Source organism: Ursus americanus, chromosome 11 (assembly GCF_024610735.1).
Source record: "Ursus americanus isolate L20-20 chromosome 11, mUrsAme1.1.p, whole genome shotgun sequence".
Taxonomy (NCBI): Eukaryota; Metazoa; Chordata; class Mammalia; order Carnivora; family Ursidae; genus Ursus; species Ursus americanus.
Genome location: NC_142137.1, coordinates 14,157,940 through 14,170,619, shown reverse-complemented (window position 1 = coordinate 14,170,619; position 12,680 = coordinate 14,157,940). Strand labels below are relative to the sequence as shown.

Here is a 12,680-nt window from a genome sequence, read left to right as displayed (position 1 = left end):
CACCCCAAATCATGACCTGAGCCAAAACCAAGAGTCAGATGCTTAACTGACTACACCACCTAGGTGCCCCAAGAAGTCTATTATTATAAATGCTGGGTGTTGAAAAAAGCAAATCCTTGTACACTGTTGGTGGGATTGTAAACTGGAACAGCCATTATGGAAAACAGTATGAGTGTACCTCAAGAAATTAAAAATAGAACTACCATATGACCAAGAAATCCAACTTTTGGGTATATATCCAAGGGAAACAAAACCATTATCTCAAAGACATAGTTTCACTCCCATGTTAATTGCAGCACTGTTCACAATAATCCAGTTATGGAAATAACCTAAGTATCCATTGACAGATAAAGAAAGAAAATGTGATTTTACATATATGATTATACATGTATATTCAACTTTAATATAATATATAAGCTGAATATTATTCATTTTTTAAAAAGAGAGAAATTCTGCTATCCCTGGATGAATTTGGAAGCTGTTATACTAAGCAAAATTTATTTAAATGTGGAATCCAAATACATATATTCATTTTGGGGGGGTTACAGTATACGTTATTGATGGTAAATGACAAGATAAGGCTCCCTAAACCCCTCCCCTTCTTCAGAGAGTCTGGGATAGAAACGGCATAAAGGTTGGGAGATTCTCAGTGTGTTGGCGGATGAGTTGGGGCAAGGAGTCCCCCAGCAACTGAGGGCCTCTCTCTTCCTCTTGCTTTTACTGGAGCTAGTGGTCCAAGGGGTTTTTACTCCTTGGAAGCCACGTGGACCATAAGGTCCACCACTTAGTTGCTACAGCTAGATTCATTGTCCTATCAGAAAATGAGCTTGACAAGTGGTCATTGAGGGAATGCCAGCCCCAACATCAACAACATTAACATTTAACACTGTAAAGTCACAGGAGACAACCTGGTCCTCAGTGGAGCTTAGGATGCCTGTGAGGGGGCTCTCTCACGCCTGCTTCACCACCTTCTTGATGTCATTGTACTTGGTAGCTTTCTCCAGAAGGTGGGTCAGATCCACAACTGACATGTTGGGGCTAGGGACACAGAAGACCATGCCAATGAGCTTCCTATTCAGCTCAGGGATGACCTTGCCTACAGCCTTGACAGTGCCAGTAGAATCAGGCATGATGTTCTGGGAAGCCCCTCAGTCATCATACCATAGCTTCCTAGAGGGGCTGTCCATGGTCTTCTGGGTGGCAGTGATGGCATGGACTGTGGTCATGAGTCCCTCCACAATGCCAAAATTGTCATGATGACCTTGGCCAGAGGGACCAAGCACTTGGTGGTTCAGGAGGCATTGCTGACAATCCTGAGGGAGTTGTCACATTTATCATGGATCATGCCCATCACAAACATGGCATCAGCAGAAGGGGTAGAGATGATGACCCTCTTGGCCTCATGCTTCACATGAGCCCCAGCCTTCTCCATGGTGGTGAAGACACCAGTGGACTCCACAACATACTCAGCTGGTGCTGAGTTCTCAGCCTTGACTGTGCCATTGAATTTGTCAAATGAATGGAATCCTACTGAAACATGTAGACCATGTCATTGAGGTCAATAAAGGGATCATTGATGGCAACAATATCCACTTTGCCAGAGTTAAAATTAGCCCTGGTGATCAGGTGCCCAATGTGGTCAAATCCATTTACTCCCACGTTATCCATTGTGTCTAGGGGACTGCGGCTGGCACTATACCAGAAGATGCAGCTGTTGGTCCAATGGGGAGGAGCAGAGAGCCTAAATACATATATTCTTAATGCAATCATTTCAATAGAAAAGATCAATTTCAAACTATGTTTTATTTGGTAATAATTATAGTATTTTAAATATAGTCATGTGCTAATTGTAAAAATCCTTTTAAGTTCTTTAAAATTTTTGATAAAAGATCAAAACAATACTCTAGAGATCATTATGTTTACCACATATCTGCTCTGAGAATGAGGTCAGGCATAATTAATTAAATTAATGATGCCTTTAACTGTTAATATCATTTAGCAGTTGTAGTTTCACAGGGATGCATTGTGTAAATTTTGTTTTGTAAATCTATTCAGCAAAGTAGACATTTAAATTTGTCCACAATTACTTAAAATCTTTGAGATGTTTTGATTATGAAAAGCAAAATGGTGAACTTTCAAGAGAGGAAATATCCAACTGAGTAAGCAAGATGTATTTCCTCAGGTGGTATATAATATTTTATTGGGGGCTTTTTTATTTAGCTGGGTTTATGTATGTCTATCAGTGGGAGACAGTGAGATTCCTTGAGTCTTAGATTGTTTGCTTCTATTGGGACCATAGTGATATCTTTTTAATAGTATTATTTAGTCATAATTAGCATTTTAATATTAAATTTTAAAAATTAAATTAATTAAACATTAATTATCTTTTTTGATTGCGTTCCCACATCTCGTGAGGAATGTGAATTTGGACTCGACCTCACTCATGATATAGTTCTGTGATTTTGAATCCTCATCTCAATTCTCCCCTACGAGTATTGGTTCTGGGTGGACGGAAAGCCTCCTGGTAGCCTCTGTGGATGAAAATTGGAGATTTTTTTTTTTTTTTAAATTGGAGATTTTCTAATCATCTTTTCATTTATTGGGCAGTTTTTCAATGAGCTGTATTTTGTATAGAAGCTCAATGACAGTATGCCACCTCTCATTTGATCCAAGGCTCTGCCTTTTGTCCCCATATACATTAAAGACCTGGCCCCAACCACTAGATTGGCATTTGACACCCTTCACTCGAGGTTCCTGATAGATGGCAAGTGTTCTACCATGATGTTCCCTCTGTTTTGTTACTCAGTGGTTTAATTTTTTTTCTTGTGTTTGTTTTTTGAAACTTAAGTATTTATTTTATCTGACATGTATATTTGACATTGTGAGTGGCAGGAGTTGAAGATGTGCCTTCTTACCAGCTTAGTCTACTGCACTGAGGAAGACACTGTACACTGAAGGTACATATAGAGCAGAGGTTGCTGCTGCTAATGAAATGAAAACTCCCAAAGAGATGAGAAAACTCTATTCATTCCAAAGGCCCAGAACATCCAGTACTTTGCTTGCTAATATTAGGATGTGCTATTGGATATGTTGCCACACTAAGGGAAGGAAAAACAGAGCTAACCTAAACACACCTGTTGCTAACTTGCTATTAAAAAAAAAAAGTTCTATAGCTCCATTTAAAAGTCATTAATTCAGTGCACACAGTATTTTGGATGTCAAAAAAATAGATACTATACTACTATAGTTTGAAATATGCAAAAATATAGTATATGCACATTGTTCTCATGAAGCTTAAGCTTTATCAAGGAAATATATCCAAGCACACTAGCTATACTACTAGCCATTATATGAAAGAAACTGAAGCACAAAGCTGAAACTATCAGTCTGATTGGGTAGTGGTCAAAACTTCTTTGGGAATAGGCAATTTTTGTCAACTGTCCATGTAATGAAATTTCAAACCTGTTTAGTGACCCTCTGATTTTTGTGTCTCCTTAGCTCTCCCTTTTATAGTGATCACAGGAAATGAGGAAAATGAAAGTGAAATTTATCCAGTGTAATTCCTTAGAAATTAATGCGTTTGGAAAGTTGGCTGGAGGGGAACACCAACACATAATCATAATAGTTAACGTTTTCCTGAGTGTTCACTCTATGACAGGCAGTTCCCTAAAAAGCATAGTTTTGTATTACTAGTGCATTTTAAATAAGCAATCTATTTCCTGTGTCATGCTATGGGGTACATGCAATTGTGTTTTCACTATTAATAGATAAAAATTTATCTTTCCATCTATCCTATCATAAATATGATTACTGGATTATTTAACCAAAGAAAGTTTCATTTAGTTTAAATAGGTAAAAGGATCCTGGAAATACTGTGGGGGTACCCATTAACTTTCTGTTGTTGTTGTTGCTTTTAAGTTTTTATTTTAAATCCAGTTAGTTAACACAGAGTATTATATTAGTTTCAGGTGTGCCATAGAGTGAATAGTGACTCAACACTTCCATACATATACATTAACTTTCTCTTAACATGTGAGGATACTAAAAGCAATTAAGAATTTAAAATATGAAATGGAAAGATTATCTAAATATTAATAGAAATAAAAATACAAAAATTTCTAATCCAAATAAAATCTCAACCTTATTTGAACCCAACCTTTGAAATATAAAGCAGGCTAGGTATATATTAATTTGCACAGAGTTTGGCTAATAGCCATGAAATTGTCTAGTGGTACCGTAACACAATTGGAAGGTACTTAGAAATCTGACACAATGAATAAAACATTCTGCTTGGGTTCAAAGAAAGTACATGCTTATTTAAGTTACTGCCGTAAAAGACTTAGTTTTGTTTTATTTTGCTTTTTAAGTGAAGTTAAATATTTTCATTAAATGAGCAGTTCCCAGAGATGGAAAAGGATAAATTGAGGGTGATTTGTTGTTGTCTTCTTTTTTATATCCCCTTAGTTGTGAGTCAATGGACTAAATTGCGATGATTTCTTAATTAGTTCAAAGGGTGTATAATATTTGTGATGTTGATAAGCTTTCCCATAAAGGAATATATTGCAATTACCTGACAAATAAAATACTGTGAATACTAAATATTTCCCTTCATTTGTTGGGAGAAGCAGTCAGGATAATAATCTAAAAAGAAAATTCAGAGTTGGAAAAACTGGATTCCAGAGCTAGGACGGATAGTTAACCTCACTGACCAATGATGTTTTCTTTTATCTAAAATATGGTGAGTTCAACCATATGATCTTTAAAATATGATCTTTAAATATTGATGTTTATTGCTTTTACAAATGCACCATAGTATTGTTTGGGGAGTAGAGACAATAGATTCACCCTGACCTTGATTTTTTTTTCTTTTTACTCCCTTTTTAGCTAGGGATGCACATTTAAGACATCAGTCTATTGGAGGAAAGAAATCAGTGAAACATGAAAATCATGAAACAACACATGGTAATAAGTAGTCCACTCTTGACTGAATATCTTACTATCAACAATTGGGTTTTTATTCAGAAATGATTTAATGGAATATTTTATTCTTCTTTAGACAGTCTCTATCCTTTAGATTTAATATCTTTAGGGGAAAAAAGCAAAATTAATAAAAGCTTTTATCTGTTTGTCAGTAGATGCAAAGGAACTGATTAAATGATGTGTATAATAGATATAGAACTCCAACCAACTCTCTGAGTAGAAACTACCCATTTCAGTCATATAAACATGTGAGAAAGTCCTTCCCCCTTTTTGCCACTGTCAGTATTTACCCATCATTTCAAACGATGCCCTCCTTCATCTCTCCATGACTAGAATGAGAGAACCATGACTTATTAGTACATGGAGACTTGAGAAATCATCTTGTCCAAATTTCTAATTTAATGTCAGAATAGATAGTCTTGGGTTGTAAGTCAAAAGAACTTGATATTAGTTCTGCGTCATGGCTCTACTGATAGCCAGCTCAGCAACAGTGGTCACCTAGTAGATGACCAAATATATTTCCTCTTCTGTATAATGGAATCAATAACTCACTTCCTATCTGATTGGGCATTTCTCCCAATCAAAGTAAATATGAAATATAAAGTTACTCTCATTAGCCCACTTTTATGTTTATCTTCCTTAAAATTCTATAGTCCTAGTTCTCAACCATTATGAGGACCAGAATTCAGGAAGAAATTGAAGGGGTGGAGTGACAGAAAGTGAAAATGTGCATAAACATGCAGACTGTCTTTCCCTAATCCCCACATGATGTGAGCACCATCACTGGTAGGATTTGTTATACTTGTGAATGACAACCAATGGCTGGGTCGGTTAGAAAGAAGCTGGAACTTCTTATAACATTGATTTTCATATCTTTAGGCCCCTGCGGATGAGCTACAGATTGATTTCAAACACAATTCCTTATTTAGTTCTTACACTAAAATGATACAATTCCATAGATTTCATTTTATGAAAGATTAAGGCTACTTCCTAGTAAACAGTGAGTATAAATTTTAGTACTCAAAAACTAAAATTGGTGCATTGTTAGAATTTTGGAAGTTTCCAATTCTGTAGAAATTCTACTTGCCAAGTACCATTATGCAACATTGTAAGCTATGCTTTGAAATCCCAAATTTCCAAGAAAAAAACTTTTAAGTATGTCATTAGTGTAGTCTTGAATAAGACAGGATTTTCAGCTGCTGCTCATTTCATTCTGTATCTCTGTGTATAAGCACCATTCTTTTTAAAAATATTTTGTCAAAAAAGCAAATATACTTATGGTAGTAAAAATACAGATTTTAAAGTTGAAATAAAACGATACCATTTTTGTACATGGGTCATGCACATGGACAGCGGCATACAATTCTAGGTGAAAAATTAGCATGATATATAACTGCATACTAGAAGCATGCACCATTACCAAAATGGTATTCCCACATTAGGAAATGTAATGATATGATTAATAACATTAGATATCCAAAGCTCCCTACTACTCTTTATGACACTGAGATGTCGAAATTTCACAGTAAGTGGATTAGGAGAAATTTCACCCTGGCAAGGGCTCTCATATGATAGTTAGTCCTATTCATTAGGTCAATTGAATCTGCACCTGGAGACAAACTCACTTTTAGGTAAAAGGAAGAAACCTAGCTGGTCAGTATGTCCTATCTGGAGAATATGCTGATCGGTGAAAATGACTATCACTGCTCAGTAGCCAAAACAAATTTCTTTCTTTTGAGGACCTTACATTCCAACATGATATGGAAAATGGACAGCAAAAATAATAAGAAAAATGTGTTGTATGTTAGAAGGTAGATAAAAAGAAAAACATAGTAGAAGAGAACAGTATCCTGCAGGCAGAAATGGAAAGAGAATACGATATTGTATTGTGAGGTCATGACAGACTTCATGGAAAAGATGATAAAGAAGGATTTCAAGAACAGGAGGGAGGGAGACAGCCTAGGCAATATTTGGGAGATTAGTGTTCCAGATAAAGGAAACAGAAAGATGGGAACATTCTTCCTGGGTTTAAGAGAAACTAAGAATTCAATGTGACTGACATGGAGCGTGTGAGAATGTGAGAGAGAAGCAAGACGGTCACAGAAGAGAGTCAATTAAATTGGACTTTCACGACTTATTCGGGGTAAAATGTTGAGCTATCACAGGGCATGAAGTAGAGAAGTGACATTATCTGGCTTACATTTCAAACGGATCATTCTGGCCCCTGTACTGAGTATAGATTGTAGTAGAAAGGCCAGGGGCTGAAAGAAATGAATCAGTTATGAAATAATTGCAGTATTGCAGGTGAAATATGAGGGTGGCCCAAACTAGAGTGGTATTAATGGATGCGGTGAAAATTGGTTGGATTGTATGTATTTTTTCAAGATAGAGCTGGCATGACTTCCTCATAGACTGTGTCGAGAAAGAGAAAGAAACAAAATGACATTAAAATGTTTATTTTTAAAAATCATTATTCTCATCATTTGCCATTAACTGGGATCTGAAAATCAGCAAGTGGCACAGATTTGTCAGGGAAAATTGGGAATTCGTTTTTAGAGATTGTAAGTTTTTAAAGGTTTATCAGACATTCAAGTGGAGACGTTCAGTAGCCTGTGGAGTAGATAAATACACTGGTGTTTGGACAGAGCTCTGGGCTGGAGTTCTACAATTTAAGGTTGTCAGCATATCGACGGTGTTTTAAAGACATGGGATTCAGTGAGATCACTCAGAGAACAAGGCAAGGGCACAGAATGGAGCCCTGCAGCACTCCAACATTGAGAGATTAATAGGTCAGGAGAGTTCCCAGGGTAGGTGATAGGGGATCAGAGAGAGAGAAAGGCAGAGGCTGATTTCTAGAAGCTGACACATGTTTTGCTAAAATAGCAGCAGTTTATTGTCATAGATCTCTTTAACTACTGCCTTGTTGGCCTCCTTGAAGGATATTTATAGATTTTATGTTCATTCCTTTTCCTGTGTCTTCAGCAATGAATGTGGCAGAGGGGTAGAAATTGGGACCCAGGCCAGTCAGGATGCTGAGAAAAAAATGCTTATCTTCTCTATCATTGGTGCAAATCTGACAGAAGCAAGGGAAGTGGTGGAAAGGGCAAGGGCACAGATGCCTAGAAGAGTTCTAATACACAAAAAGCTGAAGAACAATTGGTTTAGGTCTAGCAGCAAGAATAAATATCTGGTAATTTGCATTCTCTAATAATTTTAGGCATAAGTAATAGTAGCAAAGTGAGGTAATATGAACTTGTTGATTTTCATTTAAAAATAATTGTATTTATCATACAGTTGTTCTCGACATGAAAAGTAAAAACACTTTTCCCTAATTTAGCATGAACACTCTTCATGAGGCATTCATGGAGTCCTTGAAACATTGAGATACCATTTATTTAAAAATCTAATTCATCTTGTCTAACGTCATTCAATAAAATTGTCATTTGGTAAGGCCATCATTAATTACTCAACTGTTAGAAATAATTATTTTTAGATATTCTCCTTTTGGCAGCTCAGCAAAAAGAAAGCAAAAATTGCCTCTGCAGAATAAGCAACTGAAGGTTTCTTTGTAGTCAGCATTTAAAAGTGACTTCTGATCTGTTGTTAAGACATATTCCTCTGGAAAAAGAGCATATGGCACTTTCCCTCACCCTTTGCTTACTTTATAATTCATTCATAGGAAAATTAGAGGCTCAACAACAGCATAATTCCATCCTTGATGCTTGCCTTTCTTCCTTCCTTTCCTTTTCCTTCCCTCTTTCCTTCCTTCCCCCTTTCCTTCCTTCCTTCTTCCTTTCCTTCTTTCTTAGAACTACATAAAAAATGGCACTAGTGGAACGGGATTTCACTTTCCCCTTACCGACCAAAGATGTTGCTGATTATACAGATCTGAAAATGAAAACACTGAGATAACAAATTTTAAGGATCCAGGACTTTAAAAAGAAAATATACACATAAGTTGAAATGCTTTAGAATATGCTTTAGAATATGAAAGTCCTAAACTCATATGTGGGGCTGAGATTCAATTTATAGCTATTTTTTTTCTTTTTATCACCAGCACTTGTATTATGTAGCACATACTTGCAAATGGAAGTTATAAAGGCACTTCTCTATGCATCCCAATATGAACTGTCTATTGATCAACCTGCTTTGATACCTTTGCTTATATAGCTCTAGAGGTACATAGAATTAAAAAATACCGGTACCCACATTCTCTGTAGCATGTGAGAAGTCTATATAATTTTTGGAGTGTCATGCTTCCATGTCAATGAAATTAAAAAATAATTACCTTAATTCTTATCTTAGACCACGTTACAATAAATATTTCCAAATGAGTTCAGTGTTCACAGTCTCTGTGACACCAAACCTATAAAATAACAAATGAATAAGGGCACCAATAAGAAAAGGTACTTAACATATATGCTCACATCAAAGAAAACCCATAGTGTAATAAAAAAAAAAAAAAAGGCAGTGGGAGAATCAAGCCATCTCCCAGACCTAGACAGTATCAGCTCATCAAAATCAAAGAACTTATGATGAAGTAGTCAGCAGACTACATCTTGAGCGGCCATGTAATTTCAGAAGAAAACATCATCCATAGCATTAATTGTTATTCTATTTTAATTTTGTTGAATTTGTAGATTTAAAAAATTAATTTATGGATTTTCAAGACTCACGGAAATTATTAACATAATAATTTTATACTATTTAGAAAATGTTATAATAGTTTGTTAAAAAATGGCAGAGTGAAACTGGTTTCCTGAAGTCCTAAAACTAAATCCAATAAAATACACACACAAATACTTAGGATACACACAACAAAGTTCATCAACAGCAACCAAACAAGGAAGGGGTTCAAACTCATGCCATAAACTCTAAAAGCACGAAAATCAAAGAAACTATCATACCATTCTGGGAGGCCTCAATGGAGTGTCTAACCCTGCTATCCAAATCCCAAATTGTAGAGGAGAACATGATGCATTAAAAAAAATCCAATAAATTATTACTAATATGCCACAGTTTAGGGAGAATGAATATGTAGATAGGCAGTAGGAGGATCGAGGGAGAAAAAGAGACAGAGACAGAGGGAATGAACACCGAAGTCTTTTAATATAAAACAGGATCTGAAGATCCAAGCAGAGGTGGGGAAAAACCACCAGGTTTTACATTTTCAATAGATCCATGGTAAAATTAGAAGTGAGGTGGAACTTGAATGTGTTGCTCTACCCCTTGAAGTAAGGCACAGTCACCTACTAATGAAGTGAAATCCTAATATAGTTTTTTGGTTGGTTTGTTTGGTTGGTTGGTTAGTTGGTTTAGTTTGGTTTGGGTTTTTTGTTGTTGTTGTTTTTGTTTGTTTGTTTGTTTGTTTTTTAGAGAGGGATAGAGAGAGAGTGAGTGCACACACATGCACATATGTGTGAGGGCGGAGGGAATCCTAAGCAGGCTCTACACCCAGAACAGAGCCTGAGACAGGCTCAATCTCACCACCCTGAAATCATGACCTGAGCCAAAACCAGGAGTCAAGATGCTAAACTGACTGGGCCACCCAGGAAACCCCCTATACAGTTTTTAAAAAATCTAGCTAGCAAATATTTCAAGTTCTCTAACATAAATTATTCCCAGTCCAAGTTGTATTCATAATTGCATGACAACTATGAAAACATATTATGAAAGAGAAGGAAGGAAGGAAGGAAGGAAGGAAGGAAGGAAGGAAGGAAGGAAGGCAGGCCTGGGGTAATAAGAGACTGAGGACTTTTTCTTCACAGAAGTTTTAGGCTCAGAAATCATGGGATTTGCTATTCCTACTTTAGTCTTACCTGTGAAAATGCCTAGTAAGGAGCTTTTTTTCAGATTTTTAATGTAGGCTAAAAGCAGTCAATCTCTGTGTTTGGAAGCCATGGCCAGGAACATTTTGACACTGCCAAGATGTACAGTCCTTGCATCTTATTTCCTAAAAGTCTGCTATATTTATTAAAAATCCACATGGTGGATCAGTAGCAAGGGAAATCTTGGTATATCTCCTGGCTATCTAACTAGTACCAGTACTGAAGGGAGTTACTAATAACCTGATAGAAATCAAGAGGAAAAGGAAGGAAAGCAATATTCATCTTTAAAAAATATACGTATATGGTAAAATAATGATTTTGAGATTGAAAACCTGCAAAGCAGGAAAAATATTCAAATCCCCTTCATCCTAATGGAAAAATTCACTGACTGACAGTGAGATGTTGTATCTTGTCAGCGACAGCAGTGACCTTTAGACTTGAGGCTGACATCAATATACCACAACAAGCGATCTCTTAGAAGGCAAACACAGATCCATGTGAATTTCAAAAATCTTCAATGAAAATTGCACAAAGTCATTTACTCTATGATCCTTATCTTTTGAAATGCCTAGAAATTGCACTTCTAAATACTTCAAATAACTAGTCTCTAATCTTTAAACACATTTATCTAATTTTTACTTTTTGTTTATGGGAGAAGAGTAATTTCTAAAGAGCGATGGGAGGACAGCTGCCTTCCTGGAACCTTAACTGCATATTTTTTAAAGCCTGCATTATTGTTTCTATCTAAAGTAAAACTCTCCAAAATAAATGGATGAAAAAGAGTAGTGCCATTCCTGTTTGTGTGACTTTGGCATCTTTGAAATTCAATTTCCACCTTTCATTCTTTAAAAAATCTAAATAAATGTATCAATTAAAATAATAGTTTAATTTTAGAACTCCTATGACATCCTTTTGCCTTGAAGAATTATTTCTCCTTCCCTTCTACCCTCCCTCCCTTTCTTTTCTTTTTCTAATTTGTTCTGCAAACACTTATTGAACACTGTGCCCAGGCCTTGTACTCAGCACTGGGAATACAAAGAGAATGGACACAGTCTATACTCTTGATGATCTCAAATCCAGTTCTAGGTAAGTATTGGTAAGTCAAAGATTACAAGGCTTGGAGGACTGTGACTGTGTTTTTGAAGTAATGCAACATCTTTTACAAATAATTGAAAAGAAGTGTTGGCATATACATATATACATACACAGATATTTTTTCAGATTTTAGTTTAAGCACCTTTGACTAACATTAATTATTTCCATTTTGAGCACCTGCAATGTGTCATGAACATATTGTATTCACTCTCTCCTCTAAGGAACAAGCTTCAACCTTGTTCCTCTTCTTCAGAATGTACCTTCATTTCCTTCAAAGTGCTTCTCAATCATGAAAACTTCTTTAAATTCAGGTAGTCCCATTATGTTTTTTCATTTACAAACAGATCTTGTGTAGATAGTTGACATAATTGAGCAGTTAACCTATACCATACTCTTCACATGTTAGTCTGATGTTCCCCTGATTGGAATGTAGTCAGCTGGAAAGATCTTTGGGTTCTTATAGTACCAAAGACAGTGGGGCCACATAGTAGGAGCATGAAAACTACTTAATTATTGAGGTGTGTTTTTCCCTAAATATATCCATTAAGAGGTGCTGGGCGTAGAATTTTCACATCAGAAACAAAAATAGGACATTCAGTTAAATTTGAATTTCAGATAAAGATGATTTTTTTTGTATATAAGCATGTCCCAAATATTGCATGAGACATACTTACACTTAAAGAAATTATTTTCTGTTTATCTGAAATTCAAATTCAGCTGTGCATCCTGCATTTTATCTGGCAAACTTTATTGGAAGGAAACATTTTTAAAAATTGT

The 12,680-nt window shown here is 35.9% G+C and overlaps 1 pseudogene; it reads right to left on the bottom strand.

Moving 5' to 3' along the window:
* Window positions 1–803: 803 nt before the first annotated feature.
* On the bottom strand, window positions 804–1,668 carry LOC123798587 (glyceraldehyde-3-phosphate dehydrogenase pseudogene; annotated as a pseudogene).
* Window positions 1,669–12,680: the final 11,012 nt, after the last annotated feature.